Below are 21546 nucleotides of genomic sequence, written 5' to 3'. Positions count from 1 at the left end.
CCAGATCTCAGCTGATTTCTCAAGCCAGACCCTCCAAGTTAGGACATCTTGGAATAATAAATACCAAGATTTGATAGAAAATGGATGCCAGCCAAGAATAATATACCCAGCAAAATTGAGCTTCAAAATTGATGAAATAAAAACTTTCCATGATAAACAAAGTTAAAACAATTCACAACTAGGAAGCCTGCACTACAAAACACACCCAATTATTTCATAAAGAAATGAAAAATAAAAGTGAAAACCAGCAAATGATTCACTAAAATAGTGAAACAATGGAGAAACTAATTCAAATTTAAAAAGAAATAAATCAAATGAAAGGGAATAAAAATCATATCTTAATAATAATGTAAATGGCCTAAATTCAATCAAAAGACATAGACAGATTGGATTAATAAAGACTCAACAATCTGTTGTCCCCCAAGAGACTCACCTCATAAGCAAAGGTATCCACAGACAGACTGAAAAGATGGGAAAAAACATTCACATGGATATTGTAAATAAGCAGAGGTTTCTATCCTCATATCAGACTTTTGACATCAAGCCAAAGCTAATCAGAAGGGACAGTCATTTATATTACATAAGGAAATAATACATCAACAAGATATAACAATCAAATATCTATGCCCCAAACAGTGGAACATGTACATACAAACAAACCCTTCTAATTTTCAAAAATCAATACACAATAATACTGGGTTAACTTTAACATGCCTCTATCACCACTAGATAGATCCTCCAAACAAAAACTAAAGAAATTAAAGAACTAATAAATACAATTGATAATTAGACTTCAGAATATTTTATCAAGGACTGAATATACTTTCTTCTCAGCAGTACATGGATCCTTCCCTAAAATAGACCCTATCTTTGTCCCCAAAGCAACTCTTAGCAAATACAAAAAAAAAAAAAAATAACAATACTTTGCATTCTAATTTTATTCCATATGATCTGATAGAAATCAACAATAAAATAAAAAAATAGAAGTTACCCTAATACATGGAGACTAAATAGTATGCTATTGAATGACCACAAGATAGCAGAAGAAATTAGAGTTGAAATAAAAAAAAATACTTCAAGGTAAATTAGAATAGTAAGACAACATATCAAAATCTCAGGGACACTATGAATGCAGTACTAAGAGGAAATTTCTTTGTATTGAACACATTCTTTAATAACTAGAAAGTTACCAAATAAATAACGTAACATTACCTTTCAAAGCCCTAGAAAAAGAACAAATAAACATTAAAAGCAGTAGAAAACAGGAAATAACTAAAATCAGAGCTGAAATCAATTAAATCGAAACAAAAAAATTCAAAAAATAGACAAACAAAAAGTTGGTTCTTTGAAAACTAAATTTAGAAAAAAAAAAAAATCAATAAACCCTTAGCCAAGCTAATGAAGAAAACTCACTAAAATTTGAGATGAAAAAGGAAATATCAACACAGACAATATTGAATGAAATACAAATAATAATCAGAAACTACTTTGACAATTTACTCTGATAAAATAGAAAATCTTAAAGACATTGACAAATTTCTAGAGACTTATGATCTACCCAAACTGAATCAAGAGGACATACACATCAATTTCAAGCAGTGAATTAAGAGGTACAATCAAAAACCTACCAACTAAGAAAAGTACACAACCAGAAGGATTCTCAGCCAAGTTCTACCAGACCTTTAGAGAAGAATTAACACCAGTACTCCAAGATATCCCATGAAATAGAAAAAGAGGAAACCCTACCAAACTCATTCTATGATACTAGTATCATCTTGATACCAAAACAAGATAAAAATATATCAAGGAAAGAAAATTTCAGACCAACATCCCTTATGAATATAGATGCAAAAATTCTCAGCAAAATATTGAAAAATTGTATATAAAAATATTAAAAAGAGTATACCATGATCAAGTGGGTTTATCCCAGGAATGTAATGTTTATTCAATACACAGAAATCAATAAATAATTCATTACATCAATAGATGTAAAAGAATCATGATTATCTCAATAGATTCAGAAAAGGCATTTGAAAAAATATAGCATCCCTTCACATTCAAAACAAGAAAAACTAGGGATTGTAGGGAAATACTTCAATAAGTATGGCACTATGTAAAAACATGGATGTGTAACCGATGTGATTCTGCAATCTGTATACGGGGTAAAAATGGGAGTTCATAACACACTTGAATCAAATGTATGAAATATGATATGTCAAGAGCTTTGTAATGTTTTGAACAACCTATAATAAAAAAAAGAAATGAAACCACACAAAAAAATTGTAAAAGCTATATATGTTAAACCCAAGGTCAAAATAACTCTAAATGGAGAAAAATTGAAAGAATTCCATCTAAAAACTAGAACAAGACAAATATACTCTCTTCCACCACTTTTATTCAACATGGTTCTGGAAAATATAGCCAGAGCAATTTGAAGAAATAAGGGATACAAACATGAAAAAAAGAACTCAATCTATCCCTATTTGCCAACAACATGATTCTATATTTAGAAGACCCCAAAATTCCACCAGAAAACTTCTAGAACTCAAATGAATTCAGCAAAGTAGCAGGATACAAAGTTAACACCCATAAATCAAGGAACTGAAGAGGCACTTCACAGAAGATATATGAATGGTTGACAAATATATGAAAAAGTGTTCAACATTTCTAGAAATTCTAGAAATTCTAGAAATGCAAATTAATACTACACTGCAATTCCATCTTACTTCTGTCAGAATTGCAATTATCAAGAGTACAAGTAACAATCAATTATGAATCAACTGAAAGAGAAATTAGGAGAACTATCCCATTCACAATAGACTCAAAAAATAAAATACTTGGGAATCAATCTTGCAAAAGAGGTGAAAGACCTCTACAACAAAAAAATACAGTACATTAAATAAATTGAAGAAGACCTTAGAAGATGGAAAGATCTCTCATTCTTGGATAGACAGAATTAATATTGTCAAAATGGCCATACTACCTAAAGCACTAGAGAGATTAAATGCAATTCCTATTAAGTTTCCAATGATGTTCTTCATAGAAATAGAAAAAGCAATCATGAAATTCATTTGTAAAAATAAGAGGCCCTGAACAGCCAGAGTAATCCTCAGCAAGAAAAGGAGGTATCACAATACCAGACCTCAAAATGATACAATAGTGCTATAGTTAAAAAAAAAAAAAAAAAACAAGGTATTGGCACCAAAACAGACACATAGGTCAATGGTACAGAATAGAAGACAGAAACAAAACCACATAAATAGAGTCATCTCATACTAAATAAAGGCACCAAAAACATACAATGGAGAAAAGATAGTCTCTTCAACAAATGCTGCATGGAAAACTGAAAATTCATATGTAGATTAAAATTGAACCCCTATATTTTACCTTACACAAAACTTAGAACCTGCACCTATTGGAAGAAAAAGCCCAACTTTTCATCATGTCAGCTCAGGAATAGACTTCCTCAATAATACTCCTAAAGTACAAGAAGTAAAATCAAGAATTGATAAATGGGATGGAATCAAACTAAAAAGCTTCTTCACAACAAAGGGAATAATCAAGAACATGAACAGAAAGCCTACAGAATAGGAGAAAATCTTTACCACCTGCACCTCAGAGTATTAATCTCCAGGATATACAAAGAACTCAAAAAACTTGACACCAAAAATAAAATAACCCAATCAATAAATGGGCAAAGGAACTGAAGAGTCACTTCACAGAAGATATATGAATAGTCAACAAATATATGAAAAAGTGTACAACATCTCTAGCAATTATAGAAATGTAAATTAAAACTACACTGCAATTCCATCTTACTTTAGTCAGAATGGCAATTATCAAGAGTACAAGTAGCAGTAAATGTTGGAGACAATGTGGGGGAAAAGGTTCACTCATACATTGCTGATGGGACTGCAAATTGGTGTAACCACTCTGGAAAGCAGTATGGAGATTCCTCAGAAAACTTGGAATGGAACCACTATTTGACCCATAATCCCACTCCTCAGCATATATACAAAGGACTTACAATCAGCATACTACAGTGATACAGCCATATGAATGTTTACAGCAGCTCAATTCATAATAGCCAAGCTATGGAATCAACCCTGGTGCCCTTCAACAGATGGATGGATAAAGAAAATGTGGTATATATACACAATGGAATATTACTCCACTGGAAATTATGGCTTCTGCCAGTAAATGGGTGGATCTGGGGACTATCATGCTAAGTGAAATAAGCCAGTCCCAATAAACCAAAGGCCAAATGTTCAGTTATGTGGATGCTAACCCATAAGGGACAATAGGAAGGGAATTATAGAAGTTCATGTATTAGACAAAGTAGAATTTAGGGAAGGGATGGTGAATGGGAGTATGAAATACAGTTGAATGAATCAGACATGACTTTCCTATGCTCTTATATGGATACACGACCAGGGTAACTCCACAGCATGTACAACCACAAGAATGGGATCAAAACTGGGATGGAGTACACTGCATGTAGCTATTATAAGGTCTTGCTTAGCATCTAGATGGCCATCTTAAGTGACAGCTGCCATTTAAGAAAAATTTCACTTTCCTTCCCAAGGGCATTTCTGAGAAAGGCTTACCACTCCCATATACCAACCCCATCCTTAACCGCCTGCATTAGGACCTGCCTGGCTTTAATCCCTGAGCCTGCCCCATAAAAGTCCCGAACAGCAAGCCTGTTCTCCTCTCTCCATCTGTGGAGAGATGTGCCTTTGTCAGCTCTGACAAATTCTCATGTGTATTTCTGCCTGGTCTCGGTCTTTCATTTCTCGCTCACCCATCTCTCAGTTCCATGCTTTCCTTTCAGGTATAGTATGTCAAAATATACCCTACTGTCATGTATATCTACAAAAGAAAAAAAATACCATATAATTAGCTCAGTAGATACAGAAAAGGCCCTCTACCATATTCAACATTCAATCATGACAAAGTCTGGATAATCTAAAAGATTAGAAGGGAACCTCTTGAAATAAAGAAAAGCATTTAATTAAAAAATCTATGACTGCCATTTAGACCAGATGATTAAAAGAATGCTTTCCCTTTGGATTCTAGAATAGGCAAGGATATACACTCTTACTATTTCTATTCAACACTGTTGTGGAGGTCCTAAACACACACATATATAAATTGAGAAAAATTGGTATTTATTTTTATTCCAAGAGTATGAGAGAGTCTATGGAAAAACCTGTGGAATCTACTTACAAAGAAACCTTATGTGTTTAGTGAGTTTAGAAAGGTTATAAGATATTGTTAATAACAATTTACCATATTCTGATATGGTAGAAATGGAAAAATTGGAATTTAAAGCATTAACAAAATAGCATTAAGAAACATTAAATAGGAATAAACAAGATATTTATAAGGCTTATAAGTGGTAAATATGAAACATTACTGAGAGAAATTAAAGAAGATCTGAAGAAATAGAGACACACCATGTTATTAAATCAAAAGATTTGGTATTGTGAATGTTATTTCTCCCCAAATAAATCCCAGCCAAAATCCCCACTGCTTTTATTTTGTAGAAATGCTCAAGCCGATTCTCAAACCTTCATGGACATGCAAATGACCTAAATTTTTTTTAAGTTTTTATAAAGAACAAAGTTGAAGTACATATATGATCCGATTTTAAGACTTTCATGAAACATCAGAAATCAAGGTAGTATGTCTAGATATACACACAGATGAATGAAACATAATAGAAAATAAAGACTTATCTATATTTGGTTAATTCATTTTTTAAACAAAATTTGCCAGGAAAATTCAATGGGGAAAACAATCTTTTCAATATATCACTAAACAAACATCTCCATGCAAATATAGGTACTATAGCAAATTTCACACCCTAATAAAAGGGCTTAGATCTAAATGTAAAGCCTAAAGTTATAAAGCTTCTAAAAGTAAACAAGAGAAAAAAAATATTTCAGTCCTTGGGTTGGGTTAGGTAAAAATTTATTATAGGGCACAATAAGCAATAACTATAATGGATAAAAATAAGGCCATGAGATTTAAATATTTTGCTTTTCAATGTCACTGATAAGAATATGAAAAGCAAGCCATAGATTTGGAGAATTTTTTGGAAGAACATGCATCTGTTCAGACCCATGAAGGACCTGATATTTTTATACTACCAGTACACTGTCAAGTTATGGCACAAGGCATGGAACCAAAGCAGTATAAGACAAGAGACTCCAAGATCACAGACAAGGGACTTTATAAATCATAGCAAAGCAGGATTTATAAAGAATGATATGTGGCTGGGTCCCATGGATGCTGCCCACAAAGTACTTTTGTACCAAAAACAATAAATGAGTTTTGATAGTCCTGTCTTTCTAAAGGGCTACAAAAAAATCTAGAAAACATTACCTTCATTATGCTGGATGGCAAACAAATCTTCCCTTTCCCCCAAAGACGACGTTGTCTCAATTATCTCAGGCTTATTATTTTACACACACACACACACACACACACACACACACACACCCCTTTGAAACTATTGTCTGAACTAATAGTTGTCAGTGCCTTTGCTCACAAAATGTGCAAAAACACGAGAGATCCATGGAGAATCACTTTCTCCAACATCCAATGAAGAATGGGTGTCCAGAGCACATGAAGAATAAGAACTCAATAACAAGAAAAACAACCTACTATGTTAACAAAATAGCTGGAGATGCTTCACCAAAAAGAGAAGTTAATGGACAAAAAAGCAGCTGAGGAAAGTACTCAACAGTCATTAGAGAAATGTAAATTAAAACTACATTGCAGGGCTGGGATTGTAGCGGTAGAGGGCTCATCTCGCACATGTGTCTCCCCGAGTTTGATCCTCAGCACCATATAAAAATAAATAAATAAAAGTATTTGTCCAACTACAACTAGAAAAAAATATTTTAAAAAAAACACATTGCAATGCCCCACATACCTTCTAGAAGGACCAATACAAAGTGCTGGTGAGGCTGCGGAGCAATTGGAAATCTCAGACATTGCTGGTAAAAATATAAAGTAGTTCAGTCATGTTGGAAGACAGTTTGACATTTTCTTATAAAGTCGAACATACCTTACTCTTTGACCCAGAAACTCACTCATATTTGCCCAATAGAAAAGATAAATCTGCACAAAAAGAAAGGTATACTTTTTATAGCAGCTTTTTTTTCATATTAGGCAAAACCTGCATGTTGGAAGTGAGATTTGCAGTCTCCTTCATTTCTGCATATCGTGCAAGTAGAGGCACTGACTGCCTTAGATTAGGACTTTTTTTTTTTTTTTTTTTTGAGGACATGTTGAAAACATCCAACCTTGGAAGATACAGTCTTCCTCTCCAAGAAAAGAACAGGTTTGTTTTGCTGTGTGGAATAAAGATAATGTCTCTTCCGGACCAAAGCTCAGACAGGCTTACTGCCCATTACCTTAAAGTTGAGTTTCCCAAAAGCAGAGTTTCTTTATTGTGATGCAACCTCTCCCTCTTCAGGCATCATCTGGTCATCTTCATGTCACCCATGGGAAATGGGGCTCAGGAAATTGGCATAAAGGCTGAGGCTCTGGCTACTATTGCAATGAATAACAAATCATCTTTGATCTGTGACCCAGAAATCTCACATCTTCTGCCATTATCCACGAAACTGTGGCCAGCTAACTGGTTAGGTAAGGTTAAATCTCAGACCATGGCCAATTATTGTCAATTTTCCAATTCTTGGGAAAGCCCAAAGTTCTATCAAATGAATATCAAAATGGTATATGCATGAAACAGAATTAACTACTGACAAACACACCAACTTGGATGATTTCAAAAGCATATGTTCCTAGCAGCTCAAGAGACTGAGGCAGGAGAACCACAAGTTCAAAGCCAGTCTCAGCAACAACAAAGTACTAAGCAACTCAGTAAGACCCTGTCTCTAAATAAAAAACAGGGTTAGGGACATGGCTCAATGGTTGAATGCCCCCGAGTTCAATCCCTAGTACCACTCTCCCCCCCAAAAAAAAGCATATATGCTAAGTGAAATAAACCATATTCAAAAGATCACATAATGTAAATTTGGCTTAAATTTTAAACACAAGGTAAAACTATATTGGTCAAAAACAGATGAGTATTTAACTGGAGACAGGGCAGGGAGAGGAAATCGCCTGCAAGGATATGAGGAATTTTAAGGGTGTTGGATATATTGCATATCACATCATGATAAGTAGCTATATTACTGTACATTTGTCAAAACTCAAATTGGTTAGGTTAATGATTATAATTCTATGTCAGTCATACCTCATAAAGCTTACCAAAGGATTTAATCTTCTACATTTATTGGGTACCGATTCTATATTAGGCACACTTCTAAGAGAAAATGATAAGATGCTAAGCAAGCGAAGTCCTTGCTTTCATGGAAATCATATTCTAGATGGGGAGTGGGACAGTTGTAGACTATAAATACCAAAAAAAGAAAATGTTAGAGCAAAGTGCCCCAATAAAAATAGAGTGGTACACTGCATTTGGGAGAGAATGACCTGGGAAAATACTACAAGTTTAGTAGCCAAAAAACCTGTCTCACATTTAACCAAGTCCCAAGATTCCAGTTAATGGTAGTTCTCTATAGGGTCTGATGAGGGGAAAGGAGGGTTGGGAGAACAGGGCTTGAGGAGGACCCAAGAAGAAAGCAGACTTTTATTTTATTGCTTATTCTAGAATAATGTTTGAATATTTTACTATGTGTCAGGACAATTTTTTTTCTTTTAAAACTTTTAAACTAAAAAATGTGTTAAACGCCAGCATTCTAGACAATATTTTATGTATATCAGAATCCACGGGGAACCCCAACCTATTTAGCTCAGGGTTCTAGAGTCAACTTCACAAAGATGAATCACTAATTGATCACTAATTCATCATCTCTTGCTCCTGTGCGGGTAAATGAGTCTACACAGCCAGAATCTTCATACCTAACTATTGCAACTACAGAATAAATATCAGGAAGTAATTTTAATATGGAACTTTTCTCCTGACTTCCACATAGATCCATAAGTAATTATAGCAGCAGGAGAAACACTGGCTTAATTCAGAATCTACAAAAGCCTTTTATTGTTTATTCTCCTTTGCAAAAAGAACTTTGACTTAAAAATTCCATCCTGATGTCTATAATGACTGAAACAAAAAGGATATATCACTTGTCACATGGTTAAAACTGAAATCTTTGGCATTCCAGAAATGTTGGAGTTAAATTACAAAACAAATGGCGATTTTTTTTTTAGTCAGATACAGAAATATAACAAAGAAATTTGCTACAACTTCCTGCCAAGCACAAATGCAGAAAACCATACTTTACCTTAAGTTACTGAAATACACGATAAACACATACATTATGTCTATAAAATGTGGTATTGTTATGCCAGAGTGTTATACAAGGAACTTCAAGCTATTTACATAACTATTTGAAAAAGCTATTTACTACAGAATATGCAGGAAGATAATTGGACAGTTTCAAGTACATAATAAACCAGAAACAGGAGAAAAGGAGTACCAGATACTAAGGATAAAAAAAAAAATTGGTATGCGTGCACAGGTGTGCGCATGTGTGGTGCTGGGGATCGAACCCAGGGCCTCATGCATGCCAGGCAAGCATTCCATTACTGAGATCCCCAGCTTCACTTACATGTTAATTTTTAAGGGGAAAAAGGCAAGTTGAGGATTGATGGCCAGCATCTGGAATGGAGGGAAATGAATAGATAGAGCAGAGAATTTTTAGGGCAGTGAAACTAGCCTATATAAAACTGTAAGAATGGATATGTGTCATCATGCATTTATCCAAGCCCATAGAATATACAATACCAAGGGTGAACCCTAAGGTAAACTACGGACTCAGTCATAATAATGATGTGTCAGTGTAAGTTCATCAGTTGTAACAAATGTGCCCCTTTGCTGTGGGGGACTTGATGGCAGAGGCCATGCATATATGGGAACAGAGAATGCACAGATCTCTCTATACTTTCAGTTTGGCTATGAAGCTAAAAATGATTTTTAAAAGTGTTTTTATAAATTTAAATAAAAATGATGTTTTTCCCCCTCAAAGCTCCTCCACTTAAAGTCCTAGTGTTATGATGTAGTGCAGTATACCACACAGCCATCATCCCCATAGACTTTGCTGAAGTCCAAAAACAAGTGCACAGATCACTTTAGTGCAGAGTATACTGAGCCAGATTCTGCAGGAGAGGTTGGTGGTAGTTAATGAAGGAGCTCAGGAAGGCAGGAAGGGTAGTGGCCATTTACAACTAGAGAAACCAAGGAAACCGTGGTGAAGGAGGTATTCGAGATAGTCACAAAGGAAGCAGAGCCCTCTGCCTCTGCAATACCATTGGAGGCAAAGGGCATCCAGGTAGTGAGGACATGAAGACTAGATGTCATGAGTTTGTAGTTAGACTATGGAGGCCACTGCTGGCTTTTCCTCTTCAGTTCAATTCTCTAAGTCCGGAGACTATCGAGTGTAATGAACCATTTCTGAGGCTCAAGAATTGGTCTTCCAGAGCAGCAAATAGTTATTAATCATGATTATGATCTTTTTAAATAAATCAAAGTTCTGGCATATCATGAATCACACTGATAACGAGATACTGTTACATTGCTCCAAAGCTGTTGGGGTGTTAATTATACTGTAAATAACGAAAAGTTAAGTAGGAAAATGGAAAACTTCATAGCTATGTGGAATCACTGTATCATACTGAAGAGAGGAAACTTGGAGACTTAGCTTTGCACTTAAAGACGAGGATAGTAAAGCACAGAAAGATGCGAGATGCTCAAATTTACTTTTGACTTAACTGGTTACACAAAACATTTTAGGACCTCACTTAAGCTTCATACCAGTCTTAATGTGTGTGTGCCACTATGATCCTCACTTTACAGTTGAGGAAAGTGAGGCCCAGAAAAGAGACCCTGTGATCAGTAAATCTAGAGTCAGTTCACTGGCTGGTGGATATAGACTACACACAGTTAGTAACCACTGAGCTACCTGCCTCTCCAACCCAGTGTCAGAGTCGAGGCCAGAACAGAAGGACTCAGTTTCCAAATCCCATTTCTACCATCAAGTAGCCATTTTTCCACAATCAAATAGCTTTTCATGGTCCTGGTCACAGAGGCTCTTTGCTAGCCCTATGATAAAATTCTTCCTCCTCTCCTCAAATTTTAGAGTTGATTGTGTTTCTCATTTTCACAGATGGAAATTCTCTCTCTCCTCAGCTACATTCGCTTTACAAATCACTACAACCAAACCATGACCACTTAAGCCACATCAAAAAAGCCTCAGCATTAGGCATTTCTTAAACAAAACAGGAGAGAGAACAACAACAAAAAAAATAACCACATGTAGTGTCTGCTTTTATTTGTCCTGGAAATGAAAGAACAGGGGGGAAAAAAAAAGCAAGCTGATTGCATACATCTGCACAACTCATTTGCAGAGAACAAACACTTGGTGTGGTTTAACTTTATGATCACCTCCCTTTGAGGAGCCAGAGCTGAGGAAAACAGGAGGATTCTTTTCACTTCATTTTCTTTACTTGAGCATATCATTTCAACCCTGTGTGACAGGATATTGAGAATTTTTCCTGGAACAGTTTGTAGATCTCCACAGCTGGAAATAACAGAAGTATCCTCACATTTTAGAGAAAATGTCAACACCCATAATTTGCACCCAATACCTTATTATTAAGAGGTGGCAAAAAAAAAAAAAAATCAGGCTTACCAGTATCAGCACCACTTCTAGTCTATCCACAGTGGAACTTGACCATGACTAAAGATGGATGCTTCTGAAGCTACTGATGCCCAGATGCCGCCTACAGAGATATTTAATTAGTCTATGATGTCATCACTGGCAATGGAACATTTTTAAGCTCCCAGGTGATTCTAATTGCAGACATGGTTGGAATGACTGGTGCACAAGGGAAGAACAGATATTGGCCTTGAGGACAATAAGAGAGGATCCCCTTAACCAGCTGTGGGGGTGGGGGCATGTATCTTTCTCCAGATAAATTGAAGACTCAGAAGGTGGTTGGGAACAATGTCAAGAGGGCTTTCCTACAAGAAAGGATGCCATTTGTAGGTAGGCTTACCCTCCTTCTGTAGACACAAGAGAAAGGGGAAAAAAATGATACTATGGTGGAAAGAAGAGACAGAGGTAGAAAAGGTAGTTGAGTTCCTGTGGCCCCGAAAAGACTAGGCAGAAATCATCTGCACTCCAGTTGTCTGCCATAATAATTTACTCCAAATTGTTTACCAGGAACTGGCCAAAAGCTGGGTTGCAGCAGCAGGAACTGTGGCTACAAGACTGGGGTGTGGGGGGGTATAGGTTCTGGAAAATATGGGGTTCCATTATCAGAGAACTGGCAGTGGGGAGAACACACCTTGTGTCCCAGGAGAAGAGTGACACTTGGACATTGCCCCACAGAGGCACTGAAGGCCCACAGAGACGCAGCAGCAATCAACTAGCAGAGACAAATAGGGACATGAATGCAATGGAGATGGCTCCCTCTCCCTTTCCCTCTCCCTCCTAACTCCTCCCATTCCAAGGCACTGGAGGCTCTGAAAGATGAAACAAGGGAAAGTGAGTTTTAGATTAAAATTGTGAGTATAAAAGTTGAAAACTGAACTCAATTATAGTCAGTTGTCCACAAATGTTTAGAATCAGCCAAAAATATTCATAAAAACAGAAAAAAAAGTCTTCTAATCAATAAAGTCAAAGGTAGAATTAGAAGAAAAGGCAAGTCATTAGCTTCTTCACCGAGTTGAGACCACTAGATAAACCTGCTGGATTTGTAAGCGTTTACCCATTTTTTTTTCTGGAAGCAGTTTATTTCTGTGAAAAGTGAATGAGTATGCTCAAAGGACACACCAGCTGGTGTTAACACTGATTTTAACACCATCAATGTGCCATTTTAGCATCCTTCACATCGACTGTAGGAATGTCACGGACACTCTGAACTTGGCTCCTTTACAATTGCTGTCTGATGTCGTGCTGCCATGGTTCAGTGGTACAAGAAGGTGCTGAATTAGTTGCCTTGAGTGAGATAAAATACACACCAGCAGTTACATTGACCTTGTGCAAATTATGCAATCATTCAACCTCAGGCTTTTGCTAGAATCCAGTAAGATATGAGGCTATCAGAAACGTTACATCGTGCATCACAGTGGGAACATGAGGTGCTCAAGAAATGTTCATAGAAACCAATCTTAATAAAACACTTTTCTAGAGGAAATTCTGGTACATAACCCTTGTTTAAATGAATACATGTACCAAAAGGACTTTTTTGAAAGTTGTTTCACAGAGGAGCATCCATGCAGTACAGCAGTACCTCCACCTTCCTCCAGATAATTTCTTGTGGTTTTTTTTTTTTTAATTTTCTTGGAAAATTTTAGAGCACAGTTCATCCTGATAACAGCTGAACATCAGCTATATAATCCTGTTTCAAAGCCATTCTGTTTAATGATTTTTGAGCTTTTCTTTTCAGAAAGAAAGCAGTAACATCAGTAAACAGAGGGGTTCTGAATGAGGGAAATTGTAATAAATATAGGTCCAAAACTATGACTTTCTATGTAGAAGGCAATTCAGAGCTGAAAGGAAAAGATTGAAACTAAGAGCTCTGAAACCAGCAACAGTCCACAGATCAAAGCAGCACAAGACAAGAGTAATAAAGGACTGTGGAGCAACTCCAGCCTCACAGGAGGCCAGGAAAACACACTTTTCTTTGGAAGTTCAGAATAGCTGGGCTGGAGCCTACAATTTTTTTTTTTTTTTTTTTTCTTAGTGGAACTATTTTTCTTATTTGAGGTTTTTTTTTTTTTTTTTTCAGATCCTGAATTTCTTCTAAATCTACAATGAAACAACCAGTGGATTGACAACATTGGTTCTGAGATAGACCCACTCGGTAATGAGAAAGTCCAATTCCAACTGGGGAAATTTACCTGAGTCCCAGCCTTTTCAGTTTAACATTACACCTACCACCTAGAAAAATAAATGCAAGTACCCATCTGGGTTGAGAAAAGAGTTACTTGTGACTTTATAAAAAATGGAACTATGTAATGTAAAATTCCAAAAAAGTCAAATGGTGCTACATAAGACATTTTTCTTTTTCTTAGGAAAAAGGAGTTATATGGAAACTTCTCATTATCTTTTTCTTCTCTTCTATGTCCAAAGTTGAAAGCAGGTCATACTATAGGGTCCATCTCACCTTCTTATCTAAAAAACTACTCGTGCTACTTTTCTTCCAGTTTTGGCCACACAGAAAACTAACTCTACTGTGCTATATGACTCCACAAAACAGGATGAATAAAACTGTTATACAGCAGCCTCTCATCTTAGGAAGGTGAACAGGGTTCCATCATGGACTCAAACTGGGTTGTTCGCTTTTACCATTCTTTTAACTAAATGTAAGCATGCACTCACTTAGCTGCTACACAATCTGGTCCTTCTGTAGAAGAATGAAAAAATTTAAAAAGAGCAAATGTTCCAAGACTTTAAAAAGTAAATAACAGGTTCTGTCTCCAGGAGAAAAACCCCTCCTTTCATCCAAAAATGTGGATTTACACATGTAAAAATATGTACTTGTACAGAATCTCTTTAGGTATCACATATGAAATCAATCTTGATATCTTGTCTTTATGCTTCTTTATCACACCAAAGGGTTAACTGCAAAACTGGACCTTCATTTCTATCCAGTAAATCTGTCACAAGATGAACCAGGATACAGATATATATGTAACTTTTTAACATCTTTTTCTTTTCAAATTACAACAAATATTTGGAATTTACTGCTGCAGTCTCAAATGTGCTTATCATAATAGTGGCCGAAACTGGAAGACATTTTTTAAAAAACCTGAAGTCATCCATACTTGCCATTTATTAGTCTTCTTGTTTGGAGCAAAAGGCTAAGAATTCACAAATACCACGACCTAAGCACCTGTTTCAAGTTAAACGTCAGCCTTCAGCTTGCAAAATAATTTTTTGATAATTAAGCAAATTGCAGAAGACCCATCAATTGCTTTTTTTCTTCCGGGAAAAGTCAGCAGGATAACTGCACCCTAAGGGCTTCTTTCTGTGTTGAATTTGAAAGGTGGAACAAAAGAAAAGCAATCTTTTCCAATCCAAACCATGGAGGTAATGTGTAGAAAGGTATCCATATTTCAGTAGGGAAAGTGGCTGGATAAAAGAAGCAGGACTACCCGCTCTAGAAGACAACTTAGAAATACCGGCCACATCCTGAGTTCAGAATTTTGTTTTGAGATGAATAAAAAGCACCTAAATGTAAGGAAAGTGTTCATCCTGTGTGACAAGAATTCTCACATGGTCCATCAGACGCAGTCGGCTTCCCGGGGGCCTGCACGCCCCCGGCCCAGAGGCCAAACGGCCCAATGGCCGAGGCGCTCCTCACTCCGCCATCTTCGCTTCGAGCCTACAATTTCTTAACTGAGAGAACACTGAAAACCTTAGGAGTGCTCATTTCTTTGATTTTAACTTAAGTATCTGAAGAAGACAAAAGAAGTTCATCAACATAGATATTTAAGTCACTTTCTTAATATGTACCAAAAAAAGCAAGTACACCTTGCTTTGTAGCTTTGACTCCAGTTATGAATATCTGAAGAAAATATTCTTGGGCACCAAGATATCCCAAAATCTAAAACAATGGTTTGTAACTGTAGATAAACTCAGAATCATCTGAGTTGATTTTATTAAAAAAAAAAAAATGAACCACAGGATTGGTTCTCAATTCAAACCATGTGAATCAGGAACTCCTAGGGAAGGTGGGGTCCAGGAACAAGTACCACAACATGATGGTCTCCAGAGATGCTGCTATGCACCCTTCCTTTATAACCATCAGCCATCACCAATCAACTGGTGGTAGCTCCCGCTATTGTAGAGCAAGAGTTAAGTCAATACACCCCTTCCCACATGAGAAAGCCAAGAGCCTTTCATTATCTGATTTTGCAATCTCTGGTCAATTATCCTCGAGAACTCTAACCTGTTGTAGCTTTAATAGTCTAAATGCATCCTGAAACTTCCCCTAAAATAGTCAGATTTGCCCAAATAATAAGGGAAGCTGTTGGCTGAATTTATCAGAGAAGATTTATGGTGCAGTACCGAGTTTGACCCTAAGGCACAGCAATAATGAGGTAGGTGGAGAGAATTTGGAGAGCATTCAAACCTGATTTTCAGTTCAAGAAATATACACCAGAGATTTGCTACATGACAATGTCAGAGTAATCAACATGGAAGACAAAGTTGATGGGCACCAGGCTCTGTCTCTGAAAGGCTTGCACTGACTCGTACTAAAATGCACACTCATCATCTATGCAAATAGCTACCAGTAGAATATAACAGGCTTCATATAAGTCCTGGCTTTATTTAGATCAGCCTTATATAACAAAGGAACTCAACAGGAAGAATTTGAGGAAAATCACTCTCCAAGGCAAGGAAGAAGGACTTATGTGAGGAAGAGCAAGTAATCTAATTTGACAGAGCATAAAAAAATGAGAGATTTAATCAGACATCTAAAAAAGCTTAAATCATAATTTAGAAAATTCTGAATGCTAGTTTGATGCATTTTCTACTTAATAGCGTGGAGTCATCATAATTTATGCTCCAAGGAATATAACCAGAGTTGTAATTTAGAAAGGAAAAAAATATATAGCATTTTGTAGGATAATTAGAAACAAGGGGAGAGGCAGAAAACCCAGAAGGCTCAGACAGCAGTCCAAGGGTGGTCAAGCGTAAGCCAGACACAGCCTCCTTGGCCACAGCAAGTACCTCTCTGTACTATGAATACTGTATTTACTGTAAAGGTGTCATGAGGATCTTCCTAGTTTAGCAGTAAAGCAAATGAACTGTTTCAAAAGAATAATGAGTATAAAACTAAAGTGTTGTAAGTGATTAGTACCCTAAGAACTAGAAATTAAATCATTAATACATTTAAGTTGCTCTAAAAAAAAATCACATTTAGATAATACTATAAAAACATTATTCTCATATATATTTGCATATCAAATATATGCCTCTGAAAAGGAAAATATTCCAATTTTTATTAATTTAGGCAGGTAAATTATCAATGCTTCAGAGGCAACTTACCCACATGCCCATGTCACCTATTTCCCTCATGTTCCACTAAGAAGGGAAGAAAACTTTGTTTTTTTATTAAAGGATCATTAACTTGCTCTCTATGCAAACATATGCAATACTGATTATAAAGCCTATGTTTGTTCAATGGAACCACAAAGCTTGCATTTATGGAAATACAATAAAGAGGGTCCTGGGAAGTATTTGGGAACCAAGACCCGTGAGTGTCTTTAACTTGGGGAGAATTTAGCATAGGTAGAATTTATTTCAATATCAAGTGTTTGAGCATCCAGGAAGAAAGTGATGGACTCTACCTATCCTAGCATTTCTTTATTAAGCTATGCCCCATCCTTCAAAGTATTTTTTACCAGTTTATACCTTTTTACATTTGTAAAAACTCCTTTATTCCATTAGAGGAGGAAGGAAAAAAAGCCCATTATCTCACAACTAGCCCAAGTGGAATCCAGGCTTAGGTTTCCAGGTAACTACTTCAATGGATCTTCTCTGGCCCCTCAGTCGTTACTGTGATCTGCTGTTTCTGCCAGACTCCCATGTCTTCACCTCAGAGTCAGCCGCCTTCAGTACCCTGCCCAAGCTTCTAAGGTCAGAAAGGAACTTGGGGCATATATTTTTAAAAGACATGCCAAAGGTTTGATGAATGTTAAAATGCTCTTATAAAATAACTTGATATGAGTTAATTGTGAATTCATGAGAAACATGTGAACCCAAATAAATGTAAATAAAACTCACTAGTTTAAAAAAAAAGTGAGTTCATTTAGCAGAAAATACTTAGCCAACTCCCAGATAATTAAGCAATAAGTCATGACAGTCTGAAGCCAAAGCATGCTCTGTGCATTAAAGAAGGCATATTTGTGAGTGAGAACCATCCAATTCCCTAAGGACCTGCTGAGTTGACAATGTACTCTAGTGTTTTATTGCTGCAAGAAGTCCAGGAAATGGAAGAGTTCTCTGAAAAAAAGTATCACCTGAGAAATACACTCCCAACAACAGTGAATCTGTCCTTTATCACTTTAGTCCCACTTTTTAGTTGATAACATCTTGAAGTAGAGAAGGAAACTGAATTAGTTTTGGTGTTTCTGAAAGCCCTGAACCTGCCCAAGGAAAGTTCTTCAGAGCAAGTTAAAAATTAAAACTGAGCTTCATTCAGCCCAGGTGTCATTGATATGGTGATCAATCCCACAATCAGCATTTAACAATTCTCTCACTCTAATACAAACTCATCATTACCTCCTAAATGGGTTGGAGGTGTAGTTATTCTTAGATTAGATGGTTGGTTATTTAATGCTTTAAAAATCTGGAAACTCAGATAGTATCCCTATTTGGCTTTGAAATTAAGCCAAAAGAATATAGATTTACTAGAGTAGGAAATAGTACCATAAATGTTTTTGTGAAAAGAAGTCATATTCAGAACTATTATTTTTAGAAGATTTCCTGGAAACAGATCTCCCACTGTAATGACTGGCAAAGAGTTTGGAGTTATGAAGGACACCTAGATCAGGACCCGATTTCATTTAGGAGGCACATATCCAACTCAACAGAAAGAAGTTATTATGTTTGTTGGGGTATGCTCACCCTTGACGAGCTGCAGGACCCACCACACCAAGGACTTCTTACCTTGCAATCCTGTCTCCATTCATCTCCTGTGGCTCCTCTCCTCTGCTTCTCCTCATTTGTTAGCTTCAGGCTCTTTTTCTGTAAGTTGTCCTTCTCTGTTGGCGGGAGACATGGCTGCTAGCAAGCTCAGTCAGACACAATCCCCAGGTACAGATGGAAAATGCTTATTGGCTCTGCTTTTATCATGTGCTCAACTTAATTTATTGTCAGGCTCAGAGCAAGGGCTAGTCTAAGTGGCCTCACCTGGCTCACAGGGTTAGTCTACAGTGGCCGCACCTGGCTCACAGGTATAGCTAGAGATAGTGGGCATGCATTGAGAGAAGGGAGAGTGGGAGACCTTGCTAAACAGACTGGTGCTACTACTACTAATGACCTCAACAATTTTACCATCTTCTAGAAAGCCTGGTAGACTATTTCGGGCATGTGTCTACTCTAGAGAGCAACTATAGAAATGTTTTCTTCTCCTCTTCTCTAGAAGGAACCCTTCCTATAAAACCAAGTTCATCTCTCATTTCCTCCCATAACCCAGTCACATTTCTCTAAACTCTTTTTTTAAAATAAATTTATTTATTCATTTATTTTACAATAGAATGCATTTTGACATATTGTACACAAATGGAACATAATTGCTCATTCTCTGAACTCTTCTAAAGATCTTTTTCAAATAATTTATCATTGAAATGGTTAAATTTGTTTGTTTCTCTATTTTTCTATATATACATAAAATAAATATAATTTTAAAATCTAGAAATTTATTTATATAACTATGATGGTGTTCATTTTATCTTTAAATCTATAGTAAGTTCTTCAAATCTTATGTTCCTTCTACACTATAAGCAGCTGAGTGATCTATTTAAATATGTATCATCAGGGAAATTTTCCTATTCAGCAGTTCCATGATAGCCTTTTACAAAAGTAATTATGATCCTAAAGAAAGTGTAGACCTTAAAAAATCTAAATGCTGGTATACATAATTAAGAGTTAGGATGACTGTACCCTAAATTAATTTTTTCTCCATAATAATGCTCAATTGATTAGGATGAATTAATCTTTTTACCAACAATAGTTTTGAATTGATTTGTCTTCTATTTCTGTCTCTTGATTACCCATGTGTGATGGTCAATTTTGTGTCCAGATTAAATATTACTTTTAGGTATATTTCTGTGGGCATTTGTGGATAAGATTAGCATTTGCATCAGAGGATTGGGCATTTAGACAAGGGGTTCTCTTGGTTTTTAGACCTTCTCACACAAACTATAAGTACACCACTAGCTTGTCTTACTTTCCAGCTTACAGACAACAAACCATGAGACTTCTTAGCCTCCATAATCATATGAGGTAATTCTTCATAATAAACCAATATCATCTTTGTTCTGTTTCTCTGGAGAACTCTAGTATATCATGCAATCAACAGACTTTGGTCATGAGCTGCCTGAAATTATTAGGTCACCTATTATTTGATTTAATGATTTATATTAATACAGCCTCAGCAAGTATAGAGAATCAATTTGATTGCCTAGGGTGACCAGATCCAATATGCAACATAGAAATTATAATATTTCCCTTGTGATACTTTAAAGTGACTTTATAATATTAGTGAGTTGGTACCAGCCCCTTTATTTCTTTATGATAATCTTGCTGAGAGTTTACTGTGAAAAGTTCTCAGAAAGATCGGCGTTACACATTTGCATCTAATCATGTGAGTTTCGATGTGGGAGAACTCTCTTGCAGTGATATCTGAGACAGGAAGATCCCTAATATCCCTCAGGCCCTGAAAGTGACACTCAGTAGAAATGTCATCATACCATGCTCTACTCCCACAAGAGCTGTGTCCCCCTCTTTTCATTCATTTCTTTTTTTCATTTATACAGCAAATATTTATTGAACACATATTCTGCACTTGGCCCTGGATTAATTATGTGCTCACATTTTCATCATTGTTAAAAAGTGCTTTCAGGAAGAAAGGAAAGAATGAACTAGAAAAGAGGAAAAAAAAAGTAGAGAAAAAAGTAAAAATTTCCAACTTTCCCATTTTGCACTATCTTGTTGAAATTTTAATACTGATCCCCCCTATGTGTTTTCCACTGCCATCCCTAGTCAACTGATTTTTAAAATATATTCTACATTTAAAACTTTTATTTTTTGATCACCCTAATTGGAAGAGGTCAGGGATTAGAAATAACTCAAATGTTACAAAGTAACAACTAATGGATCTGCAATTAACACATTTTAGATATGAAGGCATGGGCTGGTATATACCCCTATCCTACAGGATGGCTCAACCAAAGCTCTTTCATTAACCTGACCTGAAAGTAATAAATTCCACAATTAATGCAATCAATTTTTTGGGCTGTCTTAAAGGGCTATGGTAGCATTTTAGTTACACCTCATACATAAAAAGAACAGGTCTGTCCTTGTTGTTAAATAACATTTCTTCTTCCTTTATCAATGGAGTTTGGCCCAAAGGTTTCTGATAGCAGAGGTGCATTCCTGACTTAGAACAACATATAAGTTAAGTCAGTCCTTTGGGTATCTAGCTTAAGGCAAATCACGCTTCCTTAAATCATCTAATTCTCCCTCTTCTACTTTCTAATAAGTTGGCTCTCAAAAAGTGATCACCACCACAACCAATATCACCTGGAAATGCAAATTGTTGTGCTTCACTCAAGACCACTGGAGATGCTGAAGATGGGGCCCAGCAATCTGTTTAACCATCACTCCAGGTGAAAACCAGCACACACAATTGGACAGCCACTGCTGTAGCGTTATTTAGGACTGACACTAGCCAAAAAAATAAAGGTAGAAAATATGAGAAAAT

General features: G+C 36.2%; 1 long non-coding RNA gene across 2 annotated transcripts in view; it reads right to left on the bottom strand.

The window, feature by feature from the left end:
* Positions 1-21546, bottom strand: part of LOC120891660 (uncharacterized) — a 156839-nt gene that overhangs the window by 126692 nt on the left and 8601 nt on the right. For both annotated transcript variants that reach the window (XR_005736162.2, XR_013435118.1), the window contains exon 3: positions 18729-18823. This is a non-coding gene — a long non-coding RNA (uncharacterized LOC120891660). The remainder of the gene's footprint in view (positions 1-18728; positions 18824-21546) is intronic.

This window comes from Ictidomys tridecemlineatus, chromosome 2 (genome assembly GCF_052094955.1).
Source record: "Ictidomys tridecemlineatus isolate mIctTri1 chromosome 2, mIctTri1.hap1, whole genome shotgun sequence".
Lineage (NCBI taxonomy): Eukaryota > Metazoa > Chordata > Mammalia > Rodentia > Sciuridae > Ictidomys > Ictidomys tridecemlineatus.
The sequence above is the reverse complement of the archived record's forward strand: the minus strand, read 5'-3'. Positions and strand labels throughout refer to the sequence as shown.